General features: G+C 43.9%; 1 protein-coding gene across 5 annotated transcripts in view; it reads left to right on the plus strand.

The window, feature by feature from the left end:
* Positions 1–21,906, plus strand: part of AK9 (adenylate kinase 9) — an 824,487-nt gene that overhangs the window by 1,043 nt on the left and 801,538 nt on the right. The gene's annotated exons all lie outside the window — the stretch shown is intronic.

A 21,906-nucleotide genomic window follows, 5' to 3' on the forward strand; every position in this document is an offset into this window, starting at 1 on the left:
CTCGTTTTCGCTCGAAATTTCAGGATGAGCCCGAGCATTTGGCTCGAGCCTGGCAGTGCTTGCCCACCTCAAGGCACTGTACTCTTACCAGTTCAGCACTTCAGTTTGGGGGGGGGGGGGGGGGGGGGGGGGGGAAACTCGTTGTACTGTTATGAAATATATAAAGTTTCGTAATTCATGAGCCATTTACATTTCTGGGAGGGAAGAAGATACACAAATCGTTGGTATGAGAAATGTGTTTGTTGGTTGAAGGGGTATTTATGCAGCACTCAAACAGTAATAAAGTGAAACAAATCACAAGACAAATCTGACACCAATATAGAAAAATAGAGCAAAATTGAATTTATTATTTGACCTCAAAACAACAAAAATCCATCAGTAGAACCAAGGTTGTGAATTTTGTAAGATTAAAGTGAAAATAGTGCCAAAAAGCACAAAGATCCAATTGTGGTTTTCTGGTCAGGCCGATTTTGATGGAGGGTGGACCAGACACAGGGGCCAGATTAGTTCCGCTAAGTATTGTACCATATGTCGTCAAAGAGAGGCACTGCATCAGTTCCGATGAGAAGCTGCAATGCAAGGTCATGCGACAAGTTGCACCATGCTGGATCATTTCCAATTTGGAGCTGCAAGTGCTCTTTTGCGAGGTCCTGTGTTGTATTGCTTTGCGCTGCTTCATTTCCAGTGCAGACTTGTGCGGTGTTGCGATGTGAGGTCCTGCATCAAGTTGCGTCACACTGTGTTGGTTCCAATGAAGGTGCCGATCAGGGACTGCAAAGACTTGTGGTGCAAGGGCCTGCATCGAGTTGTGTTGTGTTGCGCTGCAATGTTTTGATGGGGCCCACAGTTAGCCTGTGCAGCACCTTTAACACCACCTCCAAGGGATTAGGATAAGTAGCATCACTTGGGAGGTCAGGACTCATTGTAGGCAGAGTCCAGATGCAAGTTTCAAGGGTGTTGGAGCTTGTTATGTCCCAGTAGTTCACAGCCAGAAGACAGACAGCTAGTCCTTGGAGTTACTCTGGTGGTCCTGAGTTCAAGGTGCAGGTCCATTCTTCCTCTCACAGGCAGCAGGGCAGTCCTCCTTGCAGCAGGGCAATCTTTCCAGCAGCAGGGCAGTCCTTCTGATTCTTCAGTATGTCCAGAAGTGATTCGAAGAGTGGGTCTGAGCATCCGATTTTTATACTTTGTGCCCACTTTGAAGTAAAAAACTTCAGGAGTTTTCCCGATAGAAGTGTCTTAAATTTTCTGCAACCCTGCTCTGGTCGCAGTCTATCTGCAGACATAACAGACTAGTATGACGTTGTTTGTGTGTGATCTAAGGTAGTGTCTTTGAAGTGCAAGTAGAATTTTGCACAGCTCTGTCCCCCACATCTCCAACCTGCCTTGGACGGCCCATCCTACCAATACCCTGTCTTTCTATTGTGTGGCTGATTGGGAGGAATACACAGAAGCAAACTGACAACTACACCTAGTCATGTGACCAAGGAAATAGACTGCAGGCACCAAATGCAAAAAAATATGCGTAGTGGTGCACTCAAAATACAGATTAAAATCCACAGAAGACTCATTGTATTGTTAAACGTCTTATATCCTATTTATTTCCTTCCAAATTTTTCCTTATATAAAATCACACAGAGCCTGAGCCAAAGTGTTTCGTTCAACTCCTTTAGGGCTGCAAAAATCATATATAAAATATACACACATAAAAGCCCATAAATACATGTGTCACATCTTACAAAGCTTTACATCCAAAACCCACACCCCAACCTCATTATGTAAACACCATGATGTATATGCATTTAAACAATTCTTTAAAAAACAAAAATACTTTTTTCAAATGGGTCCTGTTAAAATATACCATATATTTAAGGAGTACTTTAATACATTTTCAAAATACATAACAAAAAAGCTTGATAACCCATAATAACTATTGCACCATCAAATTTGAAAACAAAAGCAAGAGGAGCAATGGTTTGATTCACAATTCCATCATGAATAATAGACTATTAATACATTTTGGAATCCGTCAACCTAAACAGTTGTTTAACATTATTATCAATAATTTAAACAAAAGGCTTAGTATTAAAATCCTAATCAACATTCATTTTTGTTAAAATATTCATAAATATAGCACACATACCATTTCATGACTGTTTTCATGTTATTTCAAAGAAGATCAACACGTCTTGTATCAAATATAGTCATCTGTTTTTTTTCCCAAGTCTATTTCATGTTCATCCGTTATTCATCGTAATTCTGCATGACCGGTCTTCACAATCTGAACTGAACACATATCATATTGACTCCTAATAATTGGAATACAAAATTCATATAAACCTATGTAAATAACATATTACTCGTGCATCAGCAAGAACAAACATTCCTATCAAGTTCAGAAATATTGATATCTTTTCACAAAAAATATCTATGTATGTGATTGGTCATAGCTTCTGAGGCAAAGGAAGAGCTCATTTAACCATATACTTTCCAAGTATGGAAATTTGACCATACCTATGGACATAATTATCCTAACAAACAGAAACCAGTCCCACTGTAATTATTCCAAAACATTTTATCCTCATGTGCTATACAGTAACAAACAAAACCTCCCACAATAAATGAACACAAAACCACTACAATTTAATCTATCCAAGATCAATATTTCCAATCCTACTTACAGGAGGTTTTCTCAAATGCTACACTTAAAAGTCTACCAAAACCTTAAATAGCGCAAAACCACTACAATTTGCCTCACCCGAATCAGTATCCCATGTTCTCACAAGTACCTGGCGATTCTTCGAAAGAAAGTCCTGCCCTCATTAACCCTCCTTAAACATTTTCCAACCTGAGTACTAATTAGCAACACCTACATGTTCCAAACTCAAACATAATCCAAGAAAAGTAGTCAGCGGGGACTGCCATTTGCAGAGGTGTGCTTTTCTTTAATTATTACAGTGCTCAGGCCAGTACATTCCCACCCTATTGATCTTCAAAAGGGGGTCAAGTTTTAAAAACCATAAAAAATTCCAGATAAACTAATAAGCAAGTTACATTTTGCAAAAATCTTAATTAGATTTGTGACATAGTGCAAGATGATGAATTAAAGAAGCCCGAAGCCAAATCGGTCGCCATCTAAGTAGTTTTTAGATTTATACTGTGCCTCTTACACACATTTTGATCAAACCCATTACAACATCACGCAACTGAGAAGGCTAACAATACAGGACAGTTGCACCTGGCCCTTTTTGCAGGATCATCCCCAATCTTTTTGCCACCTTCATCGTAATTTATCTGACCTGTTTTTGTTGGCTTTAGGACTCTAGGCACTTTACCACTGCTAAACAGTGCTAAAGTGCATATGCTCTCTGTGTAAATTGTACTGTTGATTGGTTTATCCATAATTGGTATACTTGATTTACTGGTAAGTCCCTGGTAAAGTGCTCCAGAGGTGCCAAGGGCCTGTAAATCAAATGCTACTAGTGGTTCTGCAGCACTGGTTGTGCCACCCACATTAGTAACCCTGTAAATATGGCTCAGACCTGCCACTGCAGTGTCTGTGTGCAGTTTTAAACTGCCAATTCAACTTGGCAAGTGTACCCACTTGCCAGGCCTAAATCTTCCCTTTTACTACATGTCTGGCATCCCCAAGGTAGGCCCTAGGTAGCCCCAGGGACAGGGTGCAGTGTATGTTTAAGGTAGGACTTATACTCGTGTGTTTTATATGTCCTAACAAAGAAACACTGCCAAATTCGGTTTTCACTGTGCAAGGCCCATTCCTCTCATACGTTAACATTGGGACTGCCTTTAAATATACTTAAAGTGCAGATTCCCCTTGAAAGCAGATACAAATTTGGAGTTTGGGTTCTCTGAACTCACAATTTAAAAATACATATTCTATTGAAGTTGGTTTTTAAATTGTCTGTTTGAAAATGCCACTTTTAGAAAGTAGGCATTTTCTTGCTTGAACCATTTTGGGACTCTGTCTGTTTGTGGATTGTCTCTCTGCGTCAGTTTGACAGTTGGGCTGTTTTGCACCTCTCTAGACAGTGACTCAAAGGGGGTGGGGGTATAGCCTGCATATCTTGACAAGCCGTTTGAGCTAGAGGGGAGGGAGGAGTTGTCATTCACACCTGAAGGGCTGTGCCTGCCCTCACACAATGCAGTCTCCGACCTCCTGGTGTGTATCTGGGGCCTGGCCTGGACAAGGAAGGATCTGTCAAAAATGTGAGACTTTGCTTTGAAGTTTGCCAACTTCAAAGGCAGAAAGGGGTATAAGAGGAAGACCCAAAACCCCAAACTTTTAGAATCTTTCTAGAATCAAGAGGAACCTCTGCCAAGGAGTAGAGCTGGAGGAGGAGTACTGTTCCTTTGCTGTGTTGCTTTGCTGAACTGGCCTGGAGCTGCAGCTTCTGCCTGAAAGGAGTGCAAAGGGTGAACTTTAATGTGTGTCTTACTTGAGAAAGTTCTCCAAGGGCTTGGAGTAGAGCTCACCTCCTGTTGGAAGTCTCAGGGACACCAAAGACTGCAGTTTCCTCGACCTGCAGCCCTGGGAACTGTGTGTTTGTGCTGTACAAGAACAAAAACCACAGACACCGCTGGCCTGACCCGTGACCTGCCGACGCTGCACGGAGTATCATTGCCCCGAATCACACCGTGACCCTGGTCTCACCAACCTAGTCATCAGACGACTTCACTGAGGCACTGCGCGCACTGCAACCTGTGGGCCCTGCACTCCGGCATCGCCTGCTCACACTGCAGCCTGGGCCTCCCCGACGCCGACGCTCCTGCTGACACCGGCACCGCTGTCTGCACTGTGGCCTGTGGACACTGATCATGAGGAGCACGAAGCACCGTCCCATCACACACCGCAGCCCCAGTCCACAGACACCAGCACCATCAACTCCAGTGTCGTCATCATGCATCCCTGCTTGCACAGTGGCCTGTGGACACCCCTCGTGAGGGTCACGAAGCACTGTCCTGCACCGCTGGCTTGGGCCTACCGATGACAGTACTTCTACAATGGTGACGCCGCTGCCTGCACCATGACCTGTGGACACCGCACATTGCATAGTCCTGCTTTGCACCGCAGCCCGGGCGCCGTCAACACCGGTGCACCTGACTTCATCTGCCTGGAGTTCGATCTGCAAGGCATGTGACTTCAAGGTCCGGATGACTCCTGCACCGACTCTGGAACATACACTGTGACGCCCCCCTCCTGAGCTCACCCCGAGGATCACGACGCCCTACAAATCCAAGGTACTGTTTGCGGGTCTTCCTGACACCGTAGCTGGCCCGCGCTGCCGTGGCCAGCCTGAACTGTTGGTTTTGTTGCTCACAACGCTGTGATAGCCCCAGGTGGAGCTGTTGAATTCATGGAAGTGTGTTTTTGAGTACATTTTGCAGAATTCATACTTTTATTACTGAAGGTGGATTTTTATCTTATTTGGTCTTGTTTTAAATAGATAAATATTGGCTATTTTTAAAAAACTGGCGTGGTGTCCTTTTGTAGTGTTTTCACTGTGTTACTGTGTGTTATGTGCAAATGCTTTGCACAGTGCTTCTGAGATAAGCCTGACTGCTTGTGCCAAGCTACAGAGGGGGTGAGCAGGGGTTATCTCAGTGGGTATCTCCCTTATCCTGACTAGAGTGAGGGTCCCTACTTAGACAGGGTGCAAACCGACTGCCAACTAGAGACCCCATTTTTAACAACGACCAACTCAGTCAGCATCTTAAAGGTTTTTATGCTGATTTTACACCAGCGACTTCAGATTTTGTTCAAACATATACTCCAGCACATTCTAGCTAATTCCAGATGTACCAATTAACAAATTCCATATTGTAAAGATCTTCATTTAATTAATGACATATTACAAGATGAAGTACAGAAGATGTTTTTGCTGCTAAGATTTCTAATTTAGGAAAGTTTAGCATTGCATCTGATTGGTTGAGATCCTATGTAAACAGAAAGAGGAATGAGGAGGTAGCTTGGCTTGGTGGTTCAGGCCAGGGAGTTCCTATCAGAGCAGGGCCACATCTTACTTGCATAATGTTGTGCTCTTTAAGTAGTAGCACAGCAAAGCCAAATAAAGTGCAACCAATTGGAAATTACCATTTGGGTAAGGTTAGTTAAAGGAATCTACTGACCACTTTTTGCATTTCTCAATGCATGACCTGACACTTGTCCAGTTGTCGCTGTGCAAAAGAACTCCAGCTGCACCTGACTGATGGGGGTCCAACAAGGCTGAAACTGGCCTGGGGTTTGTTCTTGTTCTTCTTCAAAAGAGATGGAACCTGTGCCAACAGGAAAGATAATACATAAGAGCAGTGACGTGAGGCTGCAGGGGTCATGTGACTAGCCTGCAGATGCTGGAGAGAGCTGAGGGACATTTATGTGCTCAACCTGCTCCTTCATGATAGGCCAAGAAACAGATGCCTGAAGAGCGACAGTCATTGGCAAATTCACCTATCTTTATTACTTAGTGTTCTACTCTTTTGTTTCGGGCTGTAATTTGTTCAAAGATAGTCACTTTGTGTCAGAACGCATTTGGTGGGGCGTGCTCGGGTTACTAGGTTACAACTCTGGGGTTAGGAACATTTTACCATTGGTGTCCTGGAGCCTGACCTACTATGGCACTGCAAACTGGACAAGTATATCCTTCTCACACTTGACTGTCAGGGTAGCAAGGGCGAGCACTTAAAGGCATCTCAGGGAGGTAGTGAGGAGTAGAAGTTCAGACTTTATACAGTCAAACAACAGACCCAAAAAGCATTGTCCAGACCAGGGTCTTTCTTTGTATAGAAAGAATTACTTTAATCACACACTAATACGCATAAAGTTAATATTAATCAGACGAGTTTCATGGGGTTTTAACCACACATAAATATTCACGCGTAAATCTGGCACAAGTGCAAATTCACAATAATATGATGCAAGGTTTGTCTTTGGCTCTGTGACACAAGGGCCAGTCCACATATGTCTCACTTCTAAAGTTCTTTGAGGCGATTCAGCCCCACTTAGGTAAATAACCTGCTGACGTTTTAGCAGATGGAGATAAGTTAATGTTCAAGTTCATGCAGCTCAGGTTACCTGGTGGTTCGGGTGCTTGGAACACGCCCACAGTAGCTGGTAACTGAAGAACAGGTGTGCGTTCACGCTCACTACTCCCAAAAGCGCTTGAGTAATGGATCTTACGGCGGAGGGAATACAGATCGTGTGCCAGCGCATCCACTACCAGTTTTGGAGCCTCTGGCAGAGGACACGCACATTACATTCACACTGACAAGTTCTAGGGTCACAGAATTATTCTTCTTGTAGAAACTCAGAGGATACTTGGGTTAACACCAGTTATGCTTCTCAGTTCAACCCGCTTCTTATGGACTGCCCCACTCCCTGCTTTGCTTATATAAGTGTGTTAATAAATGCATTCTCTCTGCTAAAGGGTGATAGTGCCTTTCCTGAGGTGGGATGAGGTGGGAAATGTTTTAAAGCTGCATTATAGGTGTATCAGACATTTCTCAAAATTTGTTCCCGGTCTTCTGTCTTATGTGTCCAGTCTATAGGTATAACATGTTGATATGCCTTGAAACAGAATACCACCTGGACATAAATTATGTCCAATGCCAGATTTTCCCTCTTATGAAATCTGGCACAAATCACAGGTGCATATTGCTCAGAAATTCAGTTTTGCACCTGCAGTCTATGTAAAATCATGCCCAGATTGCATGTAATTTTCCATTTTCGGGGAGTGCAAGGCGGAGTCGGGTTCAAATTGCGCACCTGCTAAGTCTGCATCCCATAGTAATTGTCAGGTGGGTAATTTGACCTGCGATGTGTGTAAGCCCTACAACCAAATCCATCGCCTTTTCATTTGCAGGTTGTGATATTTGATTTTTCACAGGGATAAAGGAAGATTTTTTTTTTATTATTAGTACTACATTTTAAAGCAAAATATCCCCGTTGCAGAAGAGACAAGAAAAGTTATGACGAGGTAATAAACAATACCACTATGTGAGACTGATTCTGTTCTGTGACTGCTTCCCTCATACACACCTTTTAGCTGCTGTCTGTTAGCTGGACAGTGTCCCGAGAACTTCGCAGCTTGAAACTGGCGTAGGACTTCACCCCCCAGATACACTTGACACAGGATGGGGCCAACAACATCCCTGAGTGCTTTAAAGCGCAGGCAGCCTCCTGCAGCACAGGGCGCGCGCAGAACATTCCCGGGCTAAGACCAGACCCGTCTTCACCAGTCATTTGCCGCAGGAGGCTGGGCCAGCCCATTCTCTTTCATTAGGATTTTGCTGCCACATCCGAAGAAGCTCTGTGAGTTCAACTGTATTAAAACCTGAGAGGTTATTTTATTCTTTTATGCTTTTAACCATTTTCTGGACTCTAACACGCATTTGAGGCTAGTGTATGCATGGTAGGGAGATGGGGAAGTGAAAGGCATCTGACTTGTCCAATACCAATGCGAAAAGATCTAAGAAACCACCTTAGCTGGTTCCAGCTCTAACACCTCTGTGGGAAGGAACTGCACTCCTCATGACATTGACCATTTATTTGACACAAGGGTCACAGAATGGAAGTGGAATCTATCATTACAACTGACACAGCAATTATTAGGCGCAACAGTCCACAGCCAATGTTCCTGGTATGTTTAGGAAAAGTGCAGTGACACCTGTTTTGAATTTGGAAGGGGCTGTTCTTGCAACTGGGAAATAACCTTCTAATTACCCCTCGCTTGACTCACTTAGACTGCCACTATCACCTACGATTTACATAGCCCCCAATGTCCCATGTACCAACAGATACTCTGATTTGATGGTCGAGGTACCCAGTCAATTTTGATCTGCTCCTTCTACCCAACTTGTTTTGCCTGCAAGTTTGATTGTTGACATGCCATCAGATACACCTGGTATGAATTCTCCCGTATCTCTTAACAAGGCTGACCATAGCTCCCTGCACCATAAGCTAGATGATTTAAAAGGTCTGTTTGTCATTATAGTGAAGCGACTTGCCAAAGAGAAGGCTTCTTTGGAAAATGCCCATATTTGTTCCTACAATTTTTCACCTAATCCAGCAAAGGGTAACCTACAAACTGGACCAAGTGGGGGGTCTCATTAATGGAGTAGCAAGAGATGGCATCTTGGCAAATCCTGCTCAAACCGCCACTCACAATCCTTGCCCTATTCCGGCAACCTGTGTGCCACCTAGAGTGACCAATCAGGCTAAAACCAATTACAATCCTGGAGATGATTCACTTTTAGGTGGGCCACGTCAGGCTCTTTGCGTCCCCCCCACCTAGTGTTGCACTGGCTACTTCTAGGGTGAACAAGAGCTCCCCTCCCTCCTCGCCCACTCCTTGCTAATATGTCCGTTAACGTTCTTTGGCTTTGTACAGGCACCCTGCCATAGCTCATTCCATCAGGCTAAAACTGCATGTGATGGAGGATGAGCTCAGGAGGCAAGGATACATGACACCAACACCCAAACTGGGCAGGGATGTCTGAGGATCCTGAGGCACTAATAAACAAAGTTACCTATTGGCTCAGATCGAAACTTAACTGTCTTTCCATCATTCGATCAGACATTGAAAGTGCCTAATGGTGCAATAGTGGTTCCACTATCTCCGATTATATTGCATTGACTTTAAAGAATGAGCAGATGGTAGATGACCTTATAGGTATGGAACTCCAAACCGGCCATCTTACTGTTTATGCCAACAATGCCTTCTGATTATAATTGTCACCACCTTCACCCTTGAATACCCATTCGGACGGTGCCCAGCTCTTGCGCCAGCCAGTGCATGAGCCTGCTCCTGGACCTACTGCCACTACTGATTTGGATGGCGGTGCAGTCTCCACTCTAAATTCATTTGTGTGACTGAGGCAAACTGCTTCTACTTTCTGTATTTTCCACCTTGATTTGTGCTCTGTGAGACCAGATCCTGCTTCTGGATCACAATGTTTAACTAATAATAGGGTTGTGTTAACTTCTGTGAAGACCAAATTGCACCCTGCTGGGCTGAAACCAACTGGTTCTAATAATGAGGGATCCGCTGATTATGTTCTTCTCCACTGGTACGATTCTCTTACTGTGATCTTGTGGAATCTGGCAGGGATCACACCTAAATTGCTAGACCCCGACTGGACCACTATTACTGGGAACTATGATATTTGCCTTTTTCAGGAAACTTGGGCACTGGAGAAGATTTTTCTTGATGAATATGCCACCTACAGCGTGGAGGCAACACCCCCAAGAGGCACTGGTAGAACTCTTAGTTCTAATAAAGAATAATGCTGAATGCTTGCACTCACTGTTGAAAAATATTTATCAAAACTTTATGGGTTTTTTGGGGGGGGATTTTCCCTCAGGTTTGTGCATGGTGTTGTTTAATCTGTGTGCTAGGTCTGTTTCTGCCAGCAATATCTCACCAACTATGGCCTTGCTAGATGAATTAGTTGAGGGGTATCCGAAAGAAGCTAAACTCATGACTGCAGGTGACTTTAATGTATCTTTCGAGCCTTCTTCTATTATCAATGACTTGATTGAGTCCAAGGATGCGCAATGGGGTATTCCTTGCCTCACTGGTAAACCCCAGGAGTATTCTTCCAATTCTGCTGGTGTCCTTGGTTGTCTGGCAGGGAATTAGGGCATTTAACGGGCGTACTCGCTCTGACTCTTAAAGATCGTCTACATTTAGAAGGGAAGCCTTCTCAAGTGTTATAAATTATGTATTTTAGGACATCAAGCTTTGGCTGTTACTCATTGACGTGACAGTGGTATCCCGATTAGATAGTGATCATAATCCTCTGATCACCAATCTAAAAGGGGAAGCCCTTAGTAGGTCTACTACTTCTTGCCAAGCTGTGGTCCCAGCTCCAATTATAGATAATAATAATAATGGCAGGAGAGCTTCATGGCCTCAGGTAATGGCAAACCCTTAATTACATGCTGAGATTTACTGCTGGTATGCCCACTTTGTGTCCAAAATTGAAGATAGTCTCACATCACCTGAGGTTATTCTTGATGCCCATCGACAACTCTTTGGAACATTATAGACTATTTTCTTTAGAAAAACTGACAGGAAGCAGTGCATACTTCTGCATGATGCTAAATGGTTTAACCTTGCTTGTAAATCTGGCCCAAAATCTTTAAAGTGGCTGTCAAAGGGTGTGGGAGGGTATGTACCAAAATTATTGAGGCTGGAAGCAAGTATGAAGCAGCCCAAGAGAAAGCTAAATGGGATTGGGTTGAAAAAAACATGGCAGAGTTTGTGTGCTGTTAAAACTAATGATGATCAGACATTCTGGTGTTTAGTTTCCCATGGGACTGCCAACACTACTACTAGCATTTGTCATTATAACATTTAGCCAGAGAAATGTGAAGATGATTTTGCAGCACTGTATGGCCAAAATATTCCTGGTTCCTGTCAAAAGTTCAACAGTTCCATCCAGACTCCCTGCAGGTTTGCTACTCAGGGGTGTTGTGAGCTCTTTTTTTAGCCTCACAGACACTCACTCATTCTGCCATCTGGCAGTTAAAAACAGCTAAGGCCCTAATCGGATTCCGGGTGACCTGTCCAAGTCTGAACCTCAAATGTGGGCTGTTCACATAAACTCCTTATCCAATGCTACTATGGCAGGGGTGGCAATCCTTGACACACAGAAGGGAGCAGAAATTATTCCTGTGTTTAAAAAGAGGGATGCTGGCAGTCTCTCTCTAACTATAGGCATATAAGTGTAATTGACAAACTGCCCAGCTGGATTGAACAAAATGCAATCTTATCCAGCCTGCAAGCTGGCTTCTGTACCAAAGCAGTCACTCATGACCAGGCCTTCAGATTTGCACTCTTATATTGGAAGTTTGCATTGATAAGTAAACAAAAATTATACCCTGCATTTGTAGACCTGCGTGCAGCAATTGACCTGGTCCCACATGAGAGATGATGGAAAGTGCTAGCCACAATGGGGGTAACTGCTATTCTTTTCAACCTTATTGCCAGGTTTCAAGAAGGGAGATACACACAGGTTCGTTGGGGCAACAGAGGGGAACTGACCAACCGCATTCCCATTTCTGGAGGCATTCAGCAAGACTGCGTCCTTTCCCTCACATTATTCATGCTGAATAAAAATGGAGTGGTTCAGGAGCTTATGGTCTGCAATAATGACTCCCCTACCCTGAACAACAAAAAGCTGCCTATATTGGTATTTGCTAATTACTCTTTAGGTTTTTGTAAACATAGGGCCCTTGAGTTAGATGTCAACAAAACTACATTTATGAAATTTGGGCTAGGGATAACCAGGAACCGTGCCATAAAGGTAGTGGGTGTGCCCCTTGAAAGCTTTCTTAGTTTCAATTACTTCGGAGTCAGAGTAGCTGACAAGCTAACTTGGGAGACTCAACTCGCCAAAAGCTCCCGGTTGTTGGCACACAGATCTAAAGCTATTCTTCACCTACACAAATGATCCTACTCAAGACCTATTTCCCCTTCTCTCCAGGCTTATCGCTCAAAAGCCCGAAGTGCCACTCTTCTTGGTGTTGAAATCTGGGGGTATGCTGATGCCCAGGAACTGACAGCAGCTGAGAATTCATTTCTCAGTCCCGCTGAGCATGCCCCGTTTGCCACTCTTTTTAGATCTGGGTGTCAAGCAAATTGCTGATCAAGCGCAATTAAAGCCCTTGACGTATTGGATTCAGATCTGGTCCACTTCGAAGATAAAAAATGCCAGAAATTAAGAGGTGCTTCAAAAATCCACTCGGTGAAGCTTGTATCCAGCTGGTTCAGGAAGCTTGGGATGGCTAGGCTGTGGAAAAAGCCCTGTTCTATCCAGAGGTCTGAGATGACAAATCTGAAACCCTCCTACTGGGCGTATATTTATGACTGGCAGGACCTGAATGGGTCTTTTGGTCATTTAACCAACCTGTTTCTAGAGTTTAAACTGAATCCACAGTTTGAGGTTTTTCTGGATACCATCACCCCTCCTCTAGCTAAAAGCTTATATATGCGGTTCCACCTGGGTTGTTTACCTCTCTTGTCTTTTAGCTCGAAATGGAAGAAACATCTATACTCTATGTGCCCAGTCTGTCCTCTGGCCCCTGAGACAAAGAAACATATTCTCTTCTTTCGCCCCGGGTATCGCAGTTCCAGCCACAAGTGGATATAGCAGATTTCTCAGAACATGGGACTTTCTCATTATTTAGTAGCTCTGAGAATATTAAAAGCAGCTCCTTTGGGCCCCATTGTATTTGCAGTTAGCCATGTTCAGCTCAGAGTATGGAACAAACGTGCAAAATTCTTGGTTTCGCCTTGGCAGTTGTGTGGGTTGACTATGTATTTTGTCAGTCAATTGTAGGTTTGAGTTATGGTCGGAGTATCAAGATTTTCTGCCAGTGATGGTTCTTGTGAATTGTGCCCCTCTGTGAGCATGCTCTACACAATCACTTCAATTTGCTGACAGTTTTTACTCTGTGCTTAAGCAAAAAAAAGTATTTAAGGATGAATTTATTTTTCCTCCTAGTAATGCGGCTCCTTTTTTCGAGGAGGGTGTAATCCTGATTAAAGGCATGATTTAGAGTTTGTTGGACGGTTTTCTCCCTCACATATCATATCTGCCTTATTACAAGTACATTATGTCTTACAGAACTTGTAATAAGGTGCACAGTATATCCATAACAGAGTAACCATGAACCAAACTCTAAATCGAGCTCTAAGTCTTTCTTTGTCTCTAGCTATTGAGTAACCATCATGAAGTACTGTTCCATAAGTATCCATCGGTGTATTTTTTTCCTGAGGGTTAGAAGCAACTAAATTAAATAAAGACCAAAATGGTTTTCCTCAGTAATTCTGGTCTTTTTACCTCGTGGTGAACAGAACTTGTGACTCTAGCTTCAGGGGTACATTCTGAGCATCTTGGTAATATGATGCTGAGCCCGCTTCCAAATTGCTCTTCTGATGATAGAGGAAAGAGGAGCTCTGGAGGAAGTCTCTAAACAAGAGGATTATTTGCCTTTAAATGCTATGGGTCATGGCATCATGTAGTCTTGGTAGACAGCCTGAGATCTAAATGAATACTGCAGCAGGCCTCTAGGCTGAACCTCTATGCATTGGTATTGATATAGTGCAGATCTAGCTTGGTGGTAAATTAAAACAATGCTGTTAACATGCAAGTATAATTTTCGGCACAGCAAGATTAAGTGATTTGCCTAGAACCACACAGTTTTCAGCCATGTGCCAGAATAAAGACTAGAACCCAGGCCCCCCAGTTAAAAAGTCGGGTGTTAAGCCACTAAACCACAGCACTAAAATGTCACAATTGTAAATGTTCGCTCAAAGGTACAACTTACAAGCAATTCTGTCTTGTGGTTTGGCCTCCCAAGGTCTCCTGGGCAATGTGCATGAAGTTATTCACTGACAAATAACTAATTGCTTGATTTAGATTTTGCAAACGGGTTACTTCGCCTGAAAGGTGATAGATATCAAAGTAAGAAATAGTGTGCACAGAGTCCGAGTGTTCCCCTTAGAGGTAAGATAGTGGCAAAAAGAGATCATTTTAATGCTCTATTTTGTGGTAGTGTGGTCGAGCAGTAGGCTTATCAGAAGGTAGTGTTAAGCATTTATTGTACACACACAGGCAATAAATGAGGAACACACACTCAGACTTACTCCAGGCCAATAGGTTTTTTAAATGGAAAAATATATTTTATTTTAAGAACCACAGGTTCAAGATTTACAGTTAATACTTTAAATGTAAGGTACTTCACTTACATACATTAGGAACTTTGAATGAAAACAATATCATGTACAGTCTTTGTAAAAATGGCAATAAGCCAGTAAGAGGTAAGTAAAACACTTACAAGTCTCAGTCCTGGGGCATAGGCAGCCCACCGTTGGGGGGTTCAAGACAACCCCAAAGTTACCACACCAGCAGATCAGGGCCGGTCAGGTGCAGAGGTCAAAGAGGTGCCCAAAACACATAGGCGCCTTGGGAGATCAGGGGTGCTCAGGTTCCAGTCTGCCAGCAGGTAAGTACCTGCGTCATCGGGGGCAGACCACAGGGGTTTTGTAGAGCACTGGGGGGGACACAAGTAGGCACACAAAACACACTCTCAGCGGCACAGGGGCGGCCGTGTGCAGTGTGCAAAGCAGGCGTCACGTTTTATATAGGTTTCAATGGAGGGACCCGGGGGTCACTCTAGCGGTGCAGGCAGGCACAGTGGGGGCTTCTCGGGACAGCCACCACCTGTGCAAGGCAGAGGGTCGCCTGGGGGTCACTCCTGCGTCGAAGTTCGGTTCCTTCAGGTCCTGGGGGCTGCGGGTGCAGTGTTGGTTCCAGGCGTCGGGTCCCTTGTTACAGGCAGTCGCGGTCAGGGGGAGCCTCTGGATTCTCTCTGCAGGCGTCTCTGTGGGGGCTCAGGGGGGTAGTCTCTGGTTACTCACGGGCTCGCAGTCACCGGGGAGTCCTCCCTGAGGTGTTAGTTTTCAGCAGGTCAAGCCGGGGGCGTTGGGTGCAGAGTGTAGAGTTTCACGCTTCCAGCGGGAAACGTGAAGTCCTTGGAAGTTGCTTCTTTGTTGCAAAGAAGTAGCTGGTTTTGAACAGGGCCGCTGTTCATGGGAGTTTCTTGGTCCTGTAGTCCAGGGCAGTCCTCTGAGGCTTCAGGGGTCACTGGTCCTTGTCAAATGCATCTCTGGAGCAGGTTTTCGAAGTTGGAGACAGGCCGGTACTGCTGGGGCCAAATCAGTTGTCTTCCTCCTTCTATGCAGGCTTGTAGGTCAGCAGTCCTTCTTTTTTCTTCAGGTTGCAGGAATCTGATTTCCTGGGATCTGGGGAGCCCCTAAATACTGAATTTAGGGGTGTGTTTAGGTCGGGGAGGGCAGTAGCCAATGGCTACTGTCCTTGAGGGTGGCTACACCCTCTTTGTGCCTCCTCCCTGTGGGGAGGGGGGCACATCCCTAATCCTGTTGGGGGAATCTTCCAAACTCAAGATGGAGGATTTCTCAAGGCAGGGGTCACCTCAGCTCAGGACACCTTAGGGGCTGTCCTGACTGGTGGGTGACTCCTCCTTGTTTTTCTCATTATCTCCTCCAGCCTTGCCGCCAAAAGTGGGGGCAGTGGCCGGAGGGGCGGGCATCTCCACTAGCTGGGATGCCCTGGGGCGCTGTAACAAAGGGGGTGAGCCTTTGAGGCTCACCGCCAGGTGTAACAGTTCCTGCAGGGGGAGGTGAGAAGCACCTCCACCCAGTACAGGCTTTGTTCGTGGCCACAGAGTGACAAAGGCACTCTCCCCATGTGGCCAGCAACATGTCTGGTGTGTGGCAGGCTGGCAGAAACTGGTCAGCCTACACTAGAAGTTGGGTATGTATTCAGGGGGCATCTCTAAGATGCCCTCTGGGTGTATTTTACAATAAATTGCACACTGGCATCAGTGTGCATTTATTGTGCTGAAAAGTTTGATACTAAACTTCCCAGTTTTCAGTGTAGCCATTATGGAACTGTGGAGTTAGTGTTTGACAAACTCCCAGACCATATACTCTTATCGCTACCCTGCACTCAAAATGTCCAAGGTTTTGCTTAGACACTGTAGGGGCATAGTACTCATGCACATATGCCCTTGCATGTGGTATAGTGCACCCTGCCTTAGGGCTGTAAGGCCTGCTAGAGGGGTGACTTACCAATGCCACTGGCAGTGTGGGGTTGGCATGGCACCCTGAAGGGAGTGCCATGTCGACTTAGTCATTTTCTTCCCACCAGCACACACAAGCTGTGAAGCAGTGTGCATGTCCTGAGTGAGGGGTCCCTAGGGTGGCATAAGACATGCTGCAGCCCTTAGAGACCTTCCCTGGCATCAGGGCCCTTGGTACCAGGGGTACCAGTTACAAGGGACTTACTTACCTGAGTGTCAGGGTTGTGCCAATTGTGGAGACAAAGGTACAGTTTAGGGAAAGAACACTGTTGCTGGGGCCTGGTTAGCAGGGTCCCAGCGCCCTTTCAAATCATAACTTAGCATCAGCAAAGGCAAAACGTTAGGGGGTAACCATGCCAAGGAGGCATTTCCTTACACAAACTATTTAACGGATGCTGTGGGCCTGATAGAGAGCAAAATCATAAATGTTGAAGAAGGTTTAGCTGCAACCAAACATGCCCCCGACTGAGCAACTGTGGATAATTTGAGTGACCCTGATTTGTTATACAACAGTCTCATGGCCCCCAATAATACAGTATATTTACCTAAATCAAAACATGCCACCTGTGTCTCATATCAGTAGCCAGTAATTCATGAACTACCAGTTACTAAGGACTTAACTTCACAGACTGTGAAAAGGAGTAAACAACTGGAGAATTAATCCAATATGAGGGTTTACCCCAAAAGTCATCTAAGACATCTAGAGCATGTGTAGCAAAAAATTGCAATAACAATAAAGGGTCTAAGAGTGAACATGACCTTTCTGCCCAAAATAGTTTGGAAGTAATATTGAACAAATGATCAAGCTTGACTCTTTTGAATGTAAAGTTCTTACAGAGCTCAATGAGATTAAAAAGAAGGTTACTATACTTGAGAAAAATAACAATCTCTGCCAGAGTATACTTGGGGGAGGAGTCACAGTGCAATCAAAAATCCATACTCCGTTAGTACATGAACCTAAAACTCTCGATCATCCTACAATAATAACCTCTGGCTGTGTGTCTGGAATACCAAATCAACAAAGTACAGGCAGTGGTAATTGAATAAACGGGATGGGTACTTCAAAAGGATCCGCCTTAGTAAAGGTGGAAGTTATACACCCTAAACATGATGTTTGGGTTTCACTTTATGTATCTGATGGAGACACATAGCCTTTCCCCCCAATGCTGTCCCCTATGTCATTGTATTGAAGAGTTTCCCCATTTTGGAGAAAAATTTCAAAGAAAGCTGGCCCAGTCTTAAGAATAAGGTGATTTACTGGACATCTGATTATGGTTGCAACAAAAATCTTTTGCATCACAAAATTATCATGGTAAGAAGGACACGTTTGGTAGGTTATGGCCTGAAAACAGATGATGGTGACTGTTTTAGTCAATTTTAGAAACCCGGTAGTGGCTAAGTCTGTACTTACAAATCTTCAGTTAGGGCATCGGAACCAATCACGCTTAGAGGAAGAGAGTGTCGCTGTACTGCTGGGTTTTTTCTACAGACCACTTGAGCTTATACACAGATCCCAACCCCACATAATCAAGCTAATTGCAGTACTTGTTATACTATGACAAATGCAAACAGATTGCCCCCCCCCCCCAAGCCTGGAGGAACAAGACTTGCGTCGGGTAAGCAATGGAAAAATGGGCGTAGACAGCTTGGATAGGAATGTAAGAACAATTAATGTGGTCCAGGAATATACAACAAACGTACACACTTATCTAATACGCTAATTTTTAGATCTTGGAATGTAGTGAGCGTCAAAAATAAGGTGGACAATAAAGAATGGCAATCATATTTTCATACTGCAGACTTTCTATGTCTACAGGAGACTTGCCATATAGAAACTTTCACAATTGATGGTTTTGTAACAGTTACGATCCTGGCTATCCCAGCAGTCTATGGGTGGGCAAAGGGAGGTTTGGCCATCTTGTTGTTAACTTTAGCGCCTGTGACTCTTAAAAAGGGTTACACTAATTCCCCATACCTTCAGCTGGCTTTGTTACAGTCCAATATGAGTATATCATTTGTATTGATAAATTATTATAACAACATCTTTAATGGTAAACAACACAAGGCTGTGGAGGAACTCAATAAAGTATTAGGAAAATGTATAAAGAATTACGAAGCAGAATGTATATATATTTGGGTGGGTGATTTTAATATTAGTCCCTGTATGTATTAATTAGCAGGAATTTGTGGTTACATTGATGTTAGAGGAAACAAACAGGCCAATTTCCCCCATATTAGATATGATGACTGTATTAATCAAGTACTGTATAATTTAGAGTTGCTGCAGCAAATTGATGATAGAGGTATGCCCCATGCTAACCTTTCAAGGGAATAGGAGCAGTTATTTTATAGATTATATAATGCTTTCCATGAATTGTGTAAACCTCTACAGGTCATTTGCTGTAGAAGCTATTAGCTTTAGTGACCATTTTCCACTCGCACTCATTTTGAATTTACCATACAAGCTGTGTGAAGTACCCCAGATGGCTTTCCATATTGATATTGCATAAAATGGGATTAGTTTAAAATGGATGGGGATAAATGATTCAGCCCTTATTGGAAAGGTGGTGAAAAGTAACACGGATTACTTCTTACTTTGTACAGAACCGGAGACTCCCCCAGATAAAAATGTGGTAGCCCTTTGTCAGATAACATCAGCAATTGCAGATAACTTTAAAAAAGACCAACAAGGGGATAAAGAAAGAGAAATTGGGCTAGTTTGACCGCCAAAGCACATAAGCAAATAGTAAATAAAAAAAAAGGTTCTACAGTGAACACCGAGGGATACTGAGGAGGTTGCCCTCGCTGCCAGGCCTTATCCCCATCAGGTGCCAAGCCTTTTTTTGGCTGTTTGGGGCAGTTCGCGCTTAGGCCCTCATAACTATTTGTCAACATAAGCTACAGAGGCCAAATTTGCATCTTTGCATTTTTCCAACATCCTAGGGATTCTAGAGGTACACACACTTTGTGGGTTCCTCAGAAGGAGACCAAGAAATTAGCCAAAATACAGCAAACATTTCATTTAAAAAAAAAAAACAAATGGGGGGGGAAAAGGGCTGCAGAAGAAGGTTTGTGGTTTTTCCCTGAAAATGGCATCGACAAAGGGTTTGCAGTGCTAAAATCACCATCTTCCTAGCTTTCAGGAACAGGCAGACTTGAATCAGAAGACCCTATTTTGAACACAATTTTGACATTTTACTGGGACATACCCCATTTTTACTATGTTTTGTGCTTTCAGCCTCCTCCCAGTTAGTGACAGAAATGGGTGTGAAACCAGTGCTGGATCCCAGAAAGCTAAACACTTCTGAAAAGTAGACAAAATTCTAAATTCATCAAGGGGTCATTTGCGTAGATCCTACAAGGTTTTCCTACGGTAAATAACAGCTGAAATGTAAAAAAAAATTGGAATTGAGGTGAAAAAAATCAGCCTTTTTTCTCGACGTTTTCCTCTAACTTTTCCCTGCACTGTCAGATTTTTTTAATAGCAATATACAGTTACGTGTGCTGGACTCTTCTGGTTGTTGGGATATACAGGGATTGTAGGTTCATCAAGAACCCTAGGTATCCAGAGCCAATAAATGAGCTGCAACTTGCAATGGGTTTTCATTCTGTACCGGGTATACAGCAATTTTTTTGCTGAATTATAAAGAGTGAAAAATAGGTATCAAGAAAACCTTTGTATTTCCAGAATGGGCACAAGATAAGGTGTTGAGAAGCTGTTGTGAATTACAGGGCATTTCTCAAATAGATGTCTTTTTTACACACTCTTACATTTGGAAGGCAAAAATGTAGAGAAAGACATGGGGCAATAACACTTGCGTGGGTAGGCCTAATGCTCGCGACAGGAAATGCAACATGGACACATCACATTTTTACATTGCAAAAAACACATCAGATTTCCAAGTCCCTAGCTGTAGATTTTGGCCTCTAGCTCAGCCGGCATCTGGGGAAACCTACCAAACCTGTTCATTTTTTAAAACTAGACACCTAGAGGACACCAAGATGGGGTGACTTTTGGGGCTCTGACCAGGTTCTATTACCCAGAATCCTTTGCAAACCTCAAAATTTGGCCAAAAAAACACTTTCCTCACATTTCGGTGACAGAACGTTCTGGAATGTGAGAGGAGCTACAAATTTCCTTACACCCAGCGTTCCCCCAAGTCTCCTGATAAAAACGGTACCTCACTTGTGTGGGTAGGCCTTGTGCCCACGAAAGGAAATCCCCAAAAACACTATGTGGACACATCAAAATTATCAAATACAAAACTACCTTTTTTTGCGGGGGGCACCTGCGTTTTTGGTCCTGGGCTCAGCAGCCATATAGGGAAACCTACCAAACCCAGACACTTCTGAAAACTAGACACCTAAGGGAGCCCAGGGAGGTGTGACTTGCGTGGATCCCCCAGTGTTTTCTTATCCAGAATCCTCAGCAAACCTCAAATTTAGCTAAAATAAATCTAATTTTTTCTACATTTCTGTGTGGGATCACTGCACGGGGACAAATTTCCTACCACCCAACGTTCCCCTCAATCTCCCGGTAAAAATGATACCTCACTTGGATAGGTGGGCCATGTGCCTGTGACTGGGAAGAGCCAAAAACATGTCAGAATTGAGGGGGAACCAAAGCGGGTCAAAAAGGGCAGTTTGGGGGGGAAAAAAATAATTTTTAGGCTTACAAGTGCAGCAGAATTTTTATCGGTATAGATGAGACAATGCTGGGTAGTAGGAATTTTGTGAATTCCTGCAGATTCCGGAAGGTCCCATCACAAAAATGTGGGAAAATGTGTGATTTTCAGCAAAGTTGCAGGTTTGCAGGGCATTATGGGTAAGAAAATGGTGCTGGGTGCATGTGAAGCACACCACCCTGGACTCACCCAGATGTTTAGTTTTCAGATGTGTCTAGGTCTTGTGGATTTTTCTACATGGCAGCGTCCCAAAGTGCAACCCTCACCATTCTAAGTGGGACGATTTTGAGAGTTAGCCAAGCTCTCATGGCCCAAATGTAAAACCAAAACCCAAAATAATCAAATGTCCTCTTGCTTGCCGTGGGATAAGATGTTTTAGTGTGCGGGAGAGAGCTGAAAGACTTTTACCCCCTTCAGTTGGGGTGGGGGCATAACCAGGCACATACTGGTTGGTAGCCACCACCCCACACTGCTTGGTAGACACCACCCCACTATCTTTTTTTGTTTTTATTCCCTGGCATCTAGTAAACTTTC

This window comes from Pleurodeles waltl, chromosome 5, assembly GCF_031143425.1.
Source record: "Pleurodeles waltl isolate 20211129_DDA chromosome 5, aPleWal1.hap1.20221129, whole genome shotgun sequence".
Lineage (NCBI taxonomy): Eukaryota > Metazoa > Chordata > Amphibia > Caudata > Salamandridae > Pleurodeles > Pleurodeles waltl.